A 13,896-nucleotide genomic window follows, 5' to 3' on the forward strand; every position below is an offset into this window, starting at 1 on the left:
CTACATCAAGAATGTATTTGTAAAAGAGTAGGTGGGCTTAAATGTGCACTCCTGCCTTGATCTTGATAATTTCCCCAGGATTTTATATTCTCAGGTGTGTCCTGCTCTGTTGTTCCTGGATGAAATGCATATGAATGTGAATTGCAACCTATTCGTGCCGCGTTGCTTCATGAAGTACCCTGGATAGCAAATATTTGAGCAATATTACAAGCTGTACTGTATTTCTAAATTGAATATAGTGCTTGTGGAAGGTGCCCTGCTGACTAAGTCCCTATTTACGGGGTGCAGCACAGGCAGTATCAGTAAGAGGTTCCTTATACTATCCCACTAACAGACCTCAATCCAGGAATAGCTTTAGGGCTCATGGTTGGTCAGGCCTCATACCCATGCATTCTTTAATTTCTCTACTGAAGCTGCCTACAAGGGTGCATATCAGACCTAGCTGTAATGTGGATACTGCTCTGTTAGGAACAAGATTCAGATTACAACTCCCTTTAGATAGACTACTGAAGAGCTATCAGATGATGACACTTTTCAGTCATTACTCATCTGCCAGGGAGATTCATAGATACTAAGGTCAGAAGGGACCATTCTGATCATCTAGTCCGACCTCCTGCACAGTGCAGGCCACAGAATCTCACCCACCCACTCCTACGAAAAACCTCACCCATGTCTGAGCTATTGAAGTCCTTAAATCATGGTTTAAAGACTTCAAGGAGCAGAGAAGCCTCCCTCAAGTCAACCATGCCCCAAGCTACAGAGGAAGGTGAAAAACTTCCAGGGCCTCTCCAATCTGCCCTGGAGGAAAATTCCTTCCCGACCCCAAATATGGCAATCAGCTAAACCCTGAGCATATGGGAAAGATTCACCAGCCAGATACTACAGAAAATTCTTTCCTGGGTAACTCAGATCACATCCATCTAATATCCCATCTCAGGGGATTAGTCCTATTTACCCTGAATATTTAAAGATCAATTACTTACCAAAATCCCATTATCCCATCATACCATCTCCTCCATAAACTTATCAAGTAGAATCTTAAAACCAGATAGATCTTTTGCCCCCACTGCTTCCCTTGGAAGGCTCTTCCAAAACTTCACTCCTCTGATGGTTAAAACCTTCGTCTGATTTCAAGTCTAAACTTCCTGGTGGCCAGTTTATACCCATTTGTTCTTGTGTCCACACTGGTGCTGAGCTTAAATAATTCCTCTCCCTCTCCTGTATTTATCCCTCTGATATATTTATAGAGAGCAATCATATCTCCCCTCAACCTTCTTTTAGTTAGGCTAAACAAGCCAAGCTCCTTAAGTCTCCTTTCATAAGAAAAGTTTTCCATTCCTTGGATCATCCTAGTAGCCCTTCTCTGTACCTGCTCCAGTTTGAATTCATCCTTTTTAAACATGGGAGACCAGAACTGCACACAGTATTCTAGGTGAGGTCTCACCAGTGCCTTGTATAATGGTACTAAAACCTCCTTATCCCTACTGGAAATGCCTCTCCTGATGCATCCCAAAACTGCATTAGCTTTTTTCACAGCCATATCACATTGGCAGTTCATAGTCATCCTATGATCAACCAATACTCCAAGGTCCTTCTCCTCTTCCGTTACTTCTAATTGACGCGCCCCCAACTTATAACTAAAATTCTTGTTATTAATCCCTAAATGCATAACCTTACACTTCTCACTATTAAATTTTATCCTATTACTATTACTCCAGTTTACAAGGTCATCCAGATCCTCCTGTATAATATCCTGATCCTTCTCTGAATTGGCAATACCTCCCAGCTTTGTATCATCTGCAAACTTTATTAGCACACTCCCACTTTTTGTGCCAACGTCAGTAATAAAAAGATTAAATAAGATTGGTCCCAAAACCGATCCCTGAGGAACTCCACTGGTAACCTCCCTCCAACCTGACAGTTCGCCTTTCAGTAGGACCTGTTGCAGTCTCCCCTTTAACCAATTCCTTATCCACCTTTTGATGTTCATATTGATCCCCATCTTCTCCAATTTAACTAATAATTCCCCATGTGGCACGGTATCAAATGCCTTACTGAAATCTAGGTAAATTAGATCCACTGCATTTCCTTTATCTAAAAAATCTGTTACTTTCTCAAAGAAGGAGATCAGGTTGGTTTGGCACGATCTGCCTTTTGTAAAACCATGTTGTATTTTGTCCCATTTACCATTGACTTCAATGTCCTTAACTAATTTCTCCTTCAAAATTTTTTCCAGGACCTTGCATACTACAGATGTCAAACTAACTGGCCTGTAGTTACCTGGATCACTTTTTTTTCCTTTCTTAAAAATAGGAACTATATTAGCAATTCTCCAATCATTCGGTACTACTCCTGAGTTTACAGATTCATTAAAAATTCTTGCTAATGGGCTTGCAATTTCAGGAATTGCCAATTCCTTTAATATTCTTGGATGAAGATTATCTGGGCCCCCCGATTTAGTCCCATTAAGCTGTTTGAGTTTCGCTTCTACCTCAGATATGGTAATATCTACCTCCATATCCTCATTCCCATTTGTCATGCTACCATTATCCCTAAGATCCTCTTTAGCCTTATTAAAGACTGAGGCAAAGTATTTGTTTAGATATTGGGCCATGCCTAGATTATCTTTAACCTCCACTCCATCCTCAGTGTTAAGCAGCCCCACTTCTTTCTTAGTTTTCTTCTTATTTATATGGCTATAGAACCTTTTACTATCGGTTTTAATTCCCTTTGCAAGGTCCAACTCTACTAGACTTTTAGCCTGTCTCACTTTATCCCTACATGTTCTGACCTCAATTAGGTAGCTTTCCTTGCTGATCCCTCCCATCTTCCACTCCCTGTATGCTTTCTGCTTCTTCTTAATCACCTTTCTAAGATGCTTGCTCATCCAGCTTGGTCTACAACTCCTGCCTATGAATTTTTTCCCCTTTCTTGGGATACAGGCTTCCGATAGCTTCTGCAGCTTTGATTTAAAGTAATCCCAGGCCTTCTCTACTTTTAGATCCATAAGTTCTTCAGTCCAATCCACTTCCCTAACTAATTTCCTTAATTTTTGAAAGTCAGCCCTTTTGAAATCAAAAACCCTAGTTGCAGATTTATTTTTGTTAATCCTTCCATTTAGTTTGAACTGAATTAGCTCATGATCACTTGAGCCAAGATTGTCCCCTACAACCACTTCTTCTATGAGGTCCTCGCTACTCACCAAAATTAAATCTAAAATGGCATCCCCTCTAGTCGGTTCAGCAACCACTTGATGAAGGAATCCATCAGCTATCGCATCTAGGAAAATCTGAGCCCTATTATTATTACTAGCACTGGTCCTCCAGTCTATATCTGGGAAGTTAAAGTCTCCCATGATCACGCAGTTTCCATTAGTATTTACTTTATTAAAGACATTAAAAAGGGCTCTATCCATATCCAAATTAGATCCCGGAGGTCTATAGCACACCCCAAGCACTATCGTAGGAGAGGCTTTACTAGTTTTCTTCCCCAATGTAATTTTTGCCCACACGGACTCTGTCTTATCCATTGCATCGCTTCTTATTTCTTTACATTCTACCTCATCATTGATATACAATGCTACTCCACCACCTTTACCTTTGTTTCTGTCTTTCCTAAACAGCACATACCCTTCAATATCTGTAGTCCAGTCATGACTACTATTCCACCATGTTTCTGTTATCCCTATAATATCTGGTTTCACTTCCTGCACCAGTAGCTCTAGTTCCTCCATTTTGTTACCTAGGCTCCTTGCATTGGTGTATAAACATCTTAATTTTTGCTGTTTGGCCTCGCTCACATTTTGTACCCGATTAGGCACAGTCATTCTACAGCCAGTATAACCTATTAGACTAGTATCCACACTGCCCTCGCTCCTTATATACATTCTCCTACCCACAGCTGTATCCTTTCTTACTTCGTCTTCTTCCCTCTCAATGCTAAAATCTGGCGTGGAGATTTCCTGGACATCTCCCATCCATCTCCCCCTAATTCCTAGTTTAAAGCTCTCTTAATCAGTTGTGCCAGCCTCCATCCTAGAAGTCTATTTCCTTCCCTACTCAGATGAAGTCCATCCCGAGAGAACTGTCCTCTGTCCATGAATGCCTCCCAGTGGCCATACATCCCAAAGCCCTCCTTATAGCACCACTGCCTAAGCCATCTGTTGACAGTCATAATCTTGTCACACCTTTGTTGCCCTTCTCTAGGAACAGGAAGGATCCCGCTAAAGATCACCTGAGCCTCAATTTCCTTAAGCGTCTTCCCCAGCCTAGCATAGTTTCCCTTAATGCTTTCCAGCGAGAATCTAGCCATATCATTTGTTCCCACATGGAGGATAATTAGGGGATTCTTTCCCGCTCCCTTTAGGATCCTTTTCAACCTCAGGTCTACATCCCGTATCTTAGCACCCGGAAGACAGCACACCCTTCTATTCTCTGGATCAGCTCTAGTTACAGGCCTGTCTATTCTTCTCAATAAAGAGTCCCTGATCACATAGACCTGCCTTTTCCTGGTGACAGTGCTATTCTCCAGTCTCTCCCCTGTTCCCTCTGGCTGCAAGTTCTTTCCATTCCTATTTTCCCTTATAATCCTCTTCAACCCATCCTGTATCCTCCTGGGGCTCATATTTGGTGTATTCTCCCTTGACTCTTCCGCTTTTCCTATAGGACTAGCCTCTCTTCTCTTCTTCCTTACCCTTCCACCTTCAACAAGTACCTGCTGAGCCCCTTCTTCATTTTACAACTCTGCAAACCTATTCCTAAGCTCTATTTCTCTTTCACTAGCCCGTCTTTTCCTCTGCCTGGTTCTTTTAGTCACATGCTTCCACTGACCACTTTCCTCACCCAGTCTCCCCTCAAAATTCCCCAGCCCTGCTTCCATCCGTGAGTCTGAGCTTTTCCCTTCAGATACTTCATATCTTTGCTCCATCATCTGCTCAAACCCCTTCCTAAACTCAACGAGACTTTCCACCTGCATCTCCAAACCTCGGATCTTTTCCTCCATCAGCTCTATCAGACGGCATTTCATGCAGAAAAAACTCTTACTGGTTCCCCCCTCCAGGATCATGTACATACCACAGCTTCCACATCCAGTCATCCTCAATGTGTCTTCCACTACAGGAGTTACTCCCACAGCTGCCTCTGTATCTGTCATCGCCTTTCCACCTAAATCCTGTTAATCTGGGAAACACAAGCCACACCAAAAAGACCACCCCCCCAGCAAAAGCAAACCCCAAACAAGCACCACAATACAAACTCCCCTTGCAAACTCCCACTCAAACTCCCCTGTTTAGAACTCTGTTTGCTAGCTCCTGTGCCGCTGCAGCTATCTGATGAAAGGTATCTGATCCTTGGTTGTCTGAATATAAACATTTTAAAGGTTCAGAGGCAGTGATACCTAGTGGATAGAGCACTGAGTTCTATTCCAAGCTTGTCTACTCCTGCTGAGTAACCTGGTGCAAGAGTCTTTGCCTTCCTGTGCCTCAGTTTCTCCCATCTGTAAAATGGGCATAATGATGCTTACCTCTCCTGGGAAAAGTGTTGAAGTCTCTGGCTGAAAAGTACTGATTAGAAGAGCTAGGTATTTTTATTAGAATTCCTGCATAATTGAGAACCCATATAGGCGAGGAATACTGCAGAATGATATTTCCATCAAGGGTTTCTCCAGGTAAACATCACAATGAAAAAGAAAGTCTAAAAGTCTGATCCAAAGTCCATCTCAGTCAGTGCAAAGATTTCCACTGACTAATAGGCTTTGGATCAGACCCTACTCTAGCACCAGTATAGTCAATCAATTATATAGCCATCTGCAGTACTGAAACAGAGCTGCTTTTCTTGTGTATAATTCATTAGCGTTGTAATCCTTCTGAGGAGCGTGACTGATTTCTGGAAGTGCCCCTATTATTACTACCTCCTTTAAATGTTATTGGAGACATAGTCACTGAACAGGCTTGGGATTGAATTCTGAAAGTGCATCTCTTATTATAACAGTCTCAATGACAGTGGATATATGGAGACTAAATGGACTGGGGGCTCCGATGGGAAAGTGTATTTATTAATCATGTTAGAATTAGGAGCATAATGAGGCTCAGCTTTACACTTCCAACACTCCCAGGATATGAATGAACAGGAATTCTTCTGAGATGGTCTGGCAGCATTTGCATTTCCAGTAGAACTGGGGAAAAATATTCACAGTTCCCTCCATCCCCAAAAATATGCTTGTGCTTGAGATTGCAGAGCGGGAGGCAATGTTAGGAAAATTTGACAGTCAGTGAAAGTATGTGTGTGGTTCTCCTTCACTCGAAACATAGTGGCAAAAGGTTCCCATTACTTTCTAAGTGTCTAGCTTGGTTGATTGGATTTAGTAGCATGTCACATGGTAATGGCTCTGGTTTCCTGACTGATTAGCTCTGCCTCATGCAGTTAGGACTGTTGCCAAAAAACCATGCCTCATTTGCTAAGGAATGGCCAAATAAGAAAAATAGGATGATAGGAAGCAACGTTGTTCTGGCTCTTGACACACTTATTACCATCCTGAAGGTCTCTAAAGGACAGAAAAGAGACAGCATATCTGCTTGAATACATCGAAAGAGACCAGTCCATTCACCAGTGATACCTGAGAAGACAGCAGGCCAACAGTCTTTTCCTGCAAGAACTCCAAACCTCTATGAGCCCTGTAGATTAGACTTCAGTGGAATCTCTCTAGAATGCAGAATGGAGAGAAGATCAGTGGATATGTTAGGGACTTGTCCAGTGGGATCATTCAAATTACAGAGCCAGAAATCATCACAGGAGGGGAGAAGTTGGCCTCATCCTCTATGTATCTCTCCCTGCACGCAATTGCAGGGATAGGTGCCTTGGCTTGCAACAACTTGTTGCCTTAGGTTTCCATCTGCCAACCCTGCAACACTGGAGCACAACTGCCTGCAACTTGATCTGAGGTATCAGACAAAAACCTGGAGCTCGTAGGCAAGCTTCACTGTATCTAGGTTCAAACTTAAAGCAAAATTCAGTGGGTGCAAGAACACACTAAATTAATCACCACCTTCCCCTGAAGCTCCTGCAACATCAGCCTTTCCACAGTTCCAGCCTCTCACCCTCATCTTCAAAGTGCTGCACAACTCCACTTCTGGTGTCACCATGTTCTACATTACCTCTGAGATTGCTCTCTTCTGTATGGGCCTGATCCAAGCTTAGTGAAGTCAGTTGGAAGATTCCTATTGGCTTCAATGGCTCAGTGAGACCCTATTCTACTCAAACTGCTTCTTTTGTCCCCTTCCCAGCTTTGTGCTTTCATTTGTGGTTCCTGTTCTTCATGAGAGCTGACTGCCTTTCTGCTCCTCTTTCAAGGGCCTTTGAAATCCACTTTTTGCAGAGCTTTTCTACATTGTTCACAGCAGTGATGTCTCCATGTCTTCTTGTGTGTATTTGGATGGTTAACAAACCATGTATCTCTGAATTATCTTGTAGAAGCACAGAGGCAGAGCCTTTTAAAGAGTCTTTTGTAAAACACCATGTTTGTTGGAAACTATCAATCAATTTGCATTAACTCCTACAAACCCAAATGTTGGTGTTTCACATAGTTCTAACAGATGAAAATGTTTTCTGCAGCCTTAATTTTGAAATTTAGGGGTAAATGATTTTTAAATATCCAACTACATATTTTACATAAGTGAAAATTTGATGCTAAAGATTCAGTAAGACAATCACTAGTCTGTATTTGTCCTACAGCAAACCCAAGTGTCACCTGGGGTCCTAAAGTTTTATTACAGCAGAAATTACTGCATTTCCTGATATGAGCCATTTATATAGGCACCGTAATGACAGTTGTGCTTGGGACATTTTTTAAATGTCTCAACAATAGTATATTTTTTTTCTGCTATTAGTATTATCTGGTGGTCAAAGTGGCTTGAAAGAAGCAGTAGGGTTCTCACGTGACAGGATAGAAATGCCATAAAGAGGGTCCAAAGGGCACCTCTTCCCAGGACTGCTTGAGTTGCAGTCTGAAAAGAATCAGAAGGATAGCCATGTTAGTCTGGATCTGTAAAAGCGGCAAAGAGTCCTGTGGCACCTTATAGACTAACAGATGTATTGGAGCATAAGCTTTCGTGGGTGAATCCGATGAAGTGGGTATTCACCCACGAAAGCTTATGCTCCAATACATCTGTTAGTCTATAAGGTGCCACAGGACTCTCTGCCGCTTTTAGTCTGAAAAGAGGATTCCTGTGAAGACTGGTCTATTTTGATTACAGTGGTAATGACTGAAATTTTCTGTGCTTGGCATGAAGTCTCCAACAGTTTCTGTCCAATTATCTGCACTGTGACAGAAAATGAAGTTGAGAGTCCACAATGGCTTCACAGCATTATGTTGAAGGTGTTAACAGCTAATTTCATTGCAGCTCGCAAAGATCTGGGCCTTGATTCAGCAAGATACTTGAGCACATGTCTATCAGGACCTTGCTTTGGGTTAGCATATAAAAGGGTAGGCACCTATCTGAACCTTTGTGGGAGATGGAGACTATCAAATGTTCTAAGGAAGAATTTGTCAATGGAAGATATCAGAATTTGGCAGAGCATAAAGCTACCCCACGGGTCATGAGTAACGAAGTAAACAAGATTATAAACGTTGGGAATTTGGCTACACTACAAAGCTAATAGCATGAGAAGCGACTTCTAGTTTCCAGCACAGCAGAATAATGAAACACTAAGATAAGGACATTGGATAATGAATTGTAAAAAGGATAAACAACTATCGTATATATATGACTGTATAATCAGAAATAAAATGCTTTTACCAGCAACTGTCTCAGTTGTGCTGCAAGCCAGCCTGCTAACAGCGGCAAACCTTAAACCAAACATTTTTTTTGTTGTTGAGGTTTTATCAAAAGTGTTTTTTTTTAACCCTTCTGCAGCCTTCTGCCTGACAGCACACTGTCCATGACTGCGACTAAACCCTCACTGAACCATTCCCCCATAGCTTTGGTCACCCTTCAGTAGTAGCTTCCAGTCTATATGGTGATAGGCATGGGCCTCTCTCCATTCAGTGCTCACAGCTCCTTCATGCATGAGACATAAATTAGTTCTCTTCTTTTATGGAAGATGCTTTCAGAGGGGCCAGGAGTCGCTTTGTTTCATTTAGTGACAGCAGCTGATCAGAATGCCACTGTGGCCCTATTTCAATTACCCGATATAGTGTCATCTCTGTTAGTCATATCCTGATCTGGAGCCCTACACCACCTATTCCACTGGTTTCAATAGACATGGACAGGAGGGTGAAGTTAAGGGAATAATTATGCCCACTGCATGTATTATGGTTTATGTAGTCTGACCATTACAATGAAAAAGAACTACTGATTATTTCATTATCACAACATTATTATGTGTTCTTGCCTCCTGAGCATCTACTGCCTCAGTTTCCCTTGAGGTGTCTTCCATGGGCATGGGAGCTGCTGTGGTGTGCTTTTACAGGAGATTTTTTTTTTGTGCTTTGGTGGCACTTTAGCTAAGTCACAAAGATTGCCCCTTCTGCCGTATAAAGAAAACCCAAATAAACTATCTTCCACACCAGACAATGGCCTGTCCCTTCTATAGTCTTTACATTAAAATGGAGTTAAGGGTGAAAGTACATATCAGTATCTTAGTGGCAAAACACATTACAGGGCTGCCATAATTATCCTAAAACTAAGTACTATAAACACAGGAAAATCGGAGTTAAAGTTACATGAAATGTTATGGTATGAAAATGCACAGCTGAGGCACCAACCAACCTGAACTCTGCCTTGTAGTGACACCATAATATGTAGTGACACCAAAATATGAAAATCAAATGCATCTTTAACAGTCAATTTTCCTCCAATCTTAGACCATAAACATTTAAATAGCTTAATCATAATTGTGTGATTATTACATGGTGTCATGAATGGGCAGAATTAAGGTTGTTGATTCCTACAGTAGGGGGTTGGAAATTAGCCCCCCCCCCAGCAATTTCATTAAGGGCAACAGATATCACTGTCATGCCCTTCCCAGGTATTCAGTCTTTGCCATCACATGGCTCATCTCATCAACATCTGTGAGAGACGTTATCTTATTTCTGTCTGCAAAGCTATGAAAAGGACAACAGAAGTCCCCCTCTACTATAGGTCTGATTTCGTAATTATACAGCTTGCATCTAATGCTAGATTTAAATATAAACATTATGAGCCTGATTCTTCCATCACGTGAATTTCATACCAGGGTACTTCCAGAATTACTTCTGCATTTACACCAGAGAAAATGAAAGCAGAATCAGGTGCATGGTGTCTCCCTATAGCAAAACCACCTGAAGACAAAAAGTCATGAATCAATCCTTTGAGAGAACTGGATCACCACCATTGGCCTGAGATTGCACAGTGACTGCAGTTTAAAAGATGAAGAGATGACTACTACTAGTGGTATGGCTAAGTCTAATGAATACCAACCCAAAGGCAGGAAGGGGAAACTCAGACTGTTAATCCAGTCCCTATGTTCATTATTGCCTAAATCTGAAAGGCAAGATGGCCGGGAGCCTCTCAGCTCTGATGGTGATGTCAACCCAGCAGCACAAGGCCTCAGAGGTCAGAACCGAGGCCAGAGCTGTGCCTCAGCAAGAGATGAAGCCTAATGCCTTTCCAGAGTGAACAGGGGATCACAGTTGGGTTTTTTTAAGGGGTGGGATAGGAGGTAATGGCACAGGTCATGTTCGGAGCTTGACTAAGTCTCCTAGTGTTCCGCTAAGACTCTGCATCTCACAGCCATCCGGCTCAGAGCTCCCCTTCCAGCCATGATACAGGAATTCGCGCACCTTCCAACCTAAAGAGAGCTATATTCTATTAGCACACAGTTATCAGACAGAGACCCTGAGGGGACGGATCCTAGCTAAGTCCAAGCCCACAGAAAACACTGGACGGAAACATCCTATAGAAATTCCCAGAATGAGTAACATTAACCTGAGCTGACAACAAAAAAATTCTGAACTGGAATCAACTATAAGCCTCACTATATTCCATGACTCTCCAAATTCTCTTGTATAAGAGACTGCAAGTAAAAATAGTAGGTAAAGGCCAAGTTTTGTGGGTAAAACCCCTCTCATACCTCATGTAAGTTATAGGTGAAGGCTTCTCACTGGGGCTAGTTGCTGTGTTGAATCTAAACAGCCAAGTTCACCCTCTATAGTGACTGTCCAATCTGTACCAGCAAGTCCACTGTAAGGGGTGGGGAGTGACAGCATATCCCCTTACAGAGGACAAACAGCAGTGCCTGGTCAGAGCAAGTGCCTAGGGAGTGGCCACGCCATGTATTACAAAGATCCTAGTCCTTTGATGGCCAGGTCCCAGCAGGGCTCTTTTTCTCTAAGGGTGCCTCGACTCAGTGCACTGAGTGGAAGAGGAGCCATATTTGTAGAAGTTGCTCCATACTCCTAGAGGGAAACACTCCAGCTATTAAATATACTCCAAAATATATATCACTTAGTGAATCACTAGTGTGGCATTGCTCTCCCCCAGCAGATCATTTCTATCTCTTTAAAACAAAACACACACATCCCCAAGATTCAATAAAAAACCATTGAAATGACAGTACCCTTGCAAAACTTGGAATACAGAATCCTCCTGAGAAAGTCCAGAAGACCTGGATGCATCATCTGTATAACATGCATCCAAGGCTGGAAAATCACCCATAACACTTGAATTGTCCGGTAACTTAAAGCACCCAGTGGTTACCTGGTTCCTTGACCACTCACTTGTCCATTGCTACCCTGCACTAGTGTGAGGGGAGGGGACAAAGCTAGCAGGACTGGCCTGAGGGAAATCAGCAGTACAACAGGAGATTCTCCTTTATGCTGGTCTCATACAGTTCCACCCCTCTCCTGCAGGGTTGGGGCCCCTGGTCCCAATGGGATCAGTTGGGATCATATGAGCAGCTGAATTCATATGGCGTGCTGTCTTCAAACTGCACAGACATCCCAGTAGATGTGTATGAATTAATGCTTGTCCAAGCAGCATTAATATTTACCCTGTACTTGGAATCCCAGCCAGGGAAGATGCCAAATGAGAAGCCAAATGGCAGCTAACAGCCACGCCACCAAGGAGAAAAGAGATCAGGCCATGTGTATGGAGAGAAGACTGCATGTTGCAGTTTCCTATCTCTGTGGATCCCCAGAACACATAGAGACTGGAGGTAACACAACTATCTATTTCCTCTACAGCCAAAAGAAACAGATATGAACCTTGTGGAGTTTCCCGGTCCCTCTAGCCCACTTTTATGAGTACCTGTAATGGGCTAGGATGTGGCTGTGTATTTGTACATCAAGATGAACTGATGCATCCAATTTATGATGATTTTTTTGCTAGACTGACATTAGATACAAATAAGAATCTCATGAATGACTGAAACTTAGAGCACAGCTCCTCACCATTATTACTAAATGCAAACTGATGAATAAATTATACAATGTGAGTCCTATCTGAGCATCCTGCATGTCATTGTTCATGTTGTCTGAAGTACAACAGAATAGGATTATCTGACTGCCATCCTCCTGGGACTCTCTCAGAAATTAGGTTTCTCATGCAGCTATTTCGGTGAGTAACATTTCCAATAAACAAATTCAATAACTCAGCATAGCAAAGAGTATGAAGCTAGAGAGTTTGGAAACATGTCCTTCAACTAGCTATCAGCCTATCTGTGCCATCACCCCCAACACATGAATTTCAGTCTGAATTAAAAGTGGGTTTAAACTGCAACCCCAGCTCCAAGTACCCCTCTGAATCCTGGGAAAACTTGGATAAGCATTTTGCAGTGGGTCCCTCTTCATACTGTATTGAAGCCAAAATCCCAGATCCCAAACACTTACAATGTTTTGGGAAGTACAGAAACATATCCAAACCTTGCACCCCATCCCTCGTTGTAATCTATGTCTCGAGCATCTGAACACTTTCCGGTCAGCACTGATTTACAAAATAACTCATTTAGATAAAACACATTCATAGATCTGGAAACAGGTCACTGAAGCGTGTACGTATTTTAGAATCATCAGCAATATGATTTCATAAGACCCCCTCACAGTAGATCATGTGCTTTGGCTTCCAGAAGAAAGCATGGGTTATGTCATCTACACGTATGCAATGTGAATATTTTCTTCAGCTGACACCTATTTTTTTTTAACTTGGAGCTCTATTTTTGTTTTCCAGCAGCTGATTATTTCCCTCCCACTGGAGCTGTTAAAACTCCAGAAATTATTCTTGCTAAAACTAAAGAGGCCATGTTGTGTCTGAGGCAGCGTTTCATAACAGGAAGCAGGCAGCGAATGCATTCAAGCAAAGTGCAGAAACACTTGGCATGACCCTCCTCAGAATACGGAGAGGCAAGTTTGCAAGAGGGCTGTCAGTCAGTTGGGGCTAACAGGTGAAAACTTTGACAAAAGGAAATTTAAAACAAATGCAAGTTTGACTTTGAGAATTATTTCCTCCATTTTCTGACCAGCTCCTCTTAATACGGTAATTTAATGAACACGATGAGACTTTACCACAAATGTTCCATGCGGTACCAGTTGTGATTCATGGATCACTGGTTTGTAGAGATGGCTGGTCACATGACACAGGCTACTCCTCCTCATTCCCAGCTACTACAGATCACTAAAACACTAGCCCATTGAATACTTTCCCCACTACCATTTTTCCATAGGAGTGATTACTGTAGTTGCCATAGGAAGATATGAGATTGAACTAGGGATAGCCTCGTCTGTGTGATCACAAATAGGAGGGAAATTTGAGATACCTGATTAAGGTGTGGCCCACGTTGGATAGGTCTATGCTGCAATAAGAGGCATGACTGCAGCACCAGTAGACATACACAAACTAGCTTTGATCTAGCTCCAACAATAGCAGTG

The sequence above is a fragment of the Dermochelys coriacea genome, chromosome 9 (assembly GCF_009764565.3).
Source record: "Dermochelys coriacea isolate rDerCor1 chromosome 9, rDerCor1.pri.v4, whole genome shotgun sequence".
Taxonomy (NCBI): Eukaryota; Metazoa; Chordata; order Testudines; family Dermochelyidae; genus Dermochelys; species Dermochelys coriacea.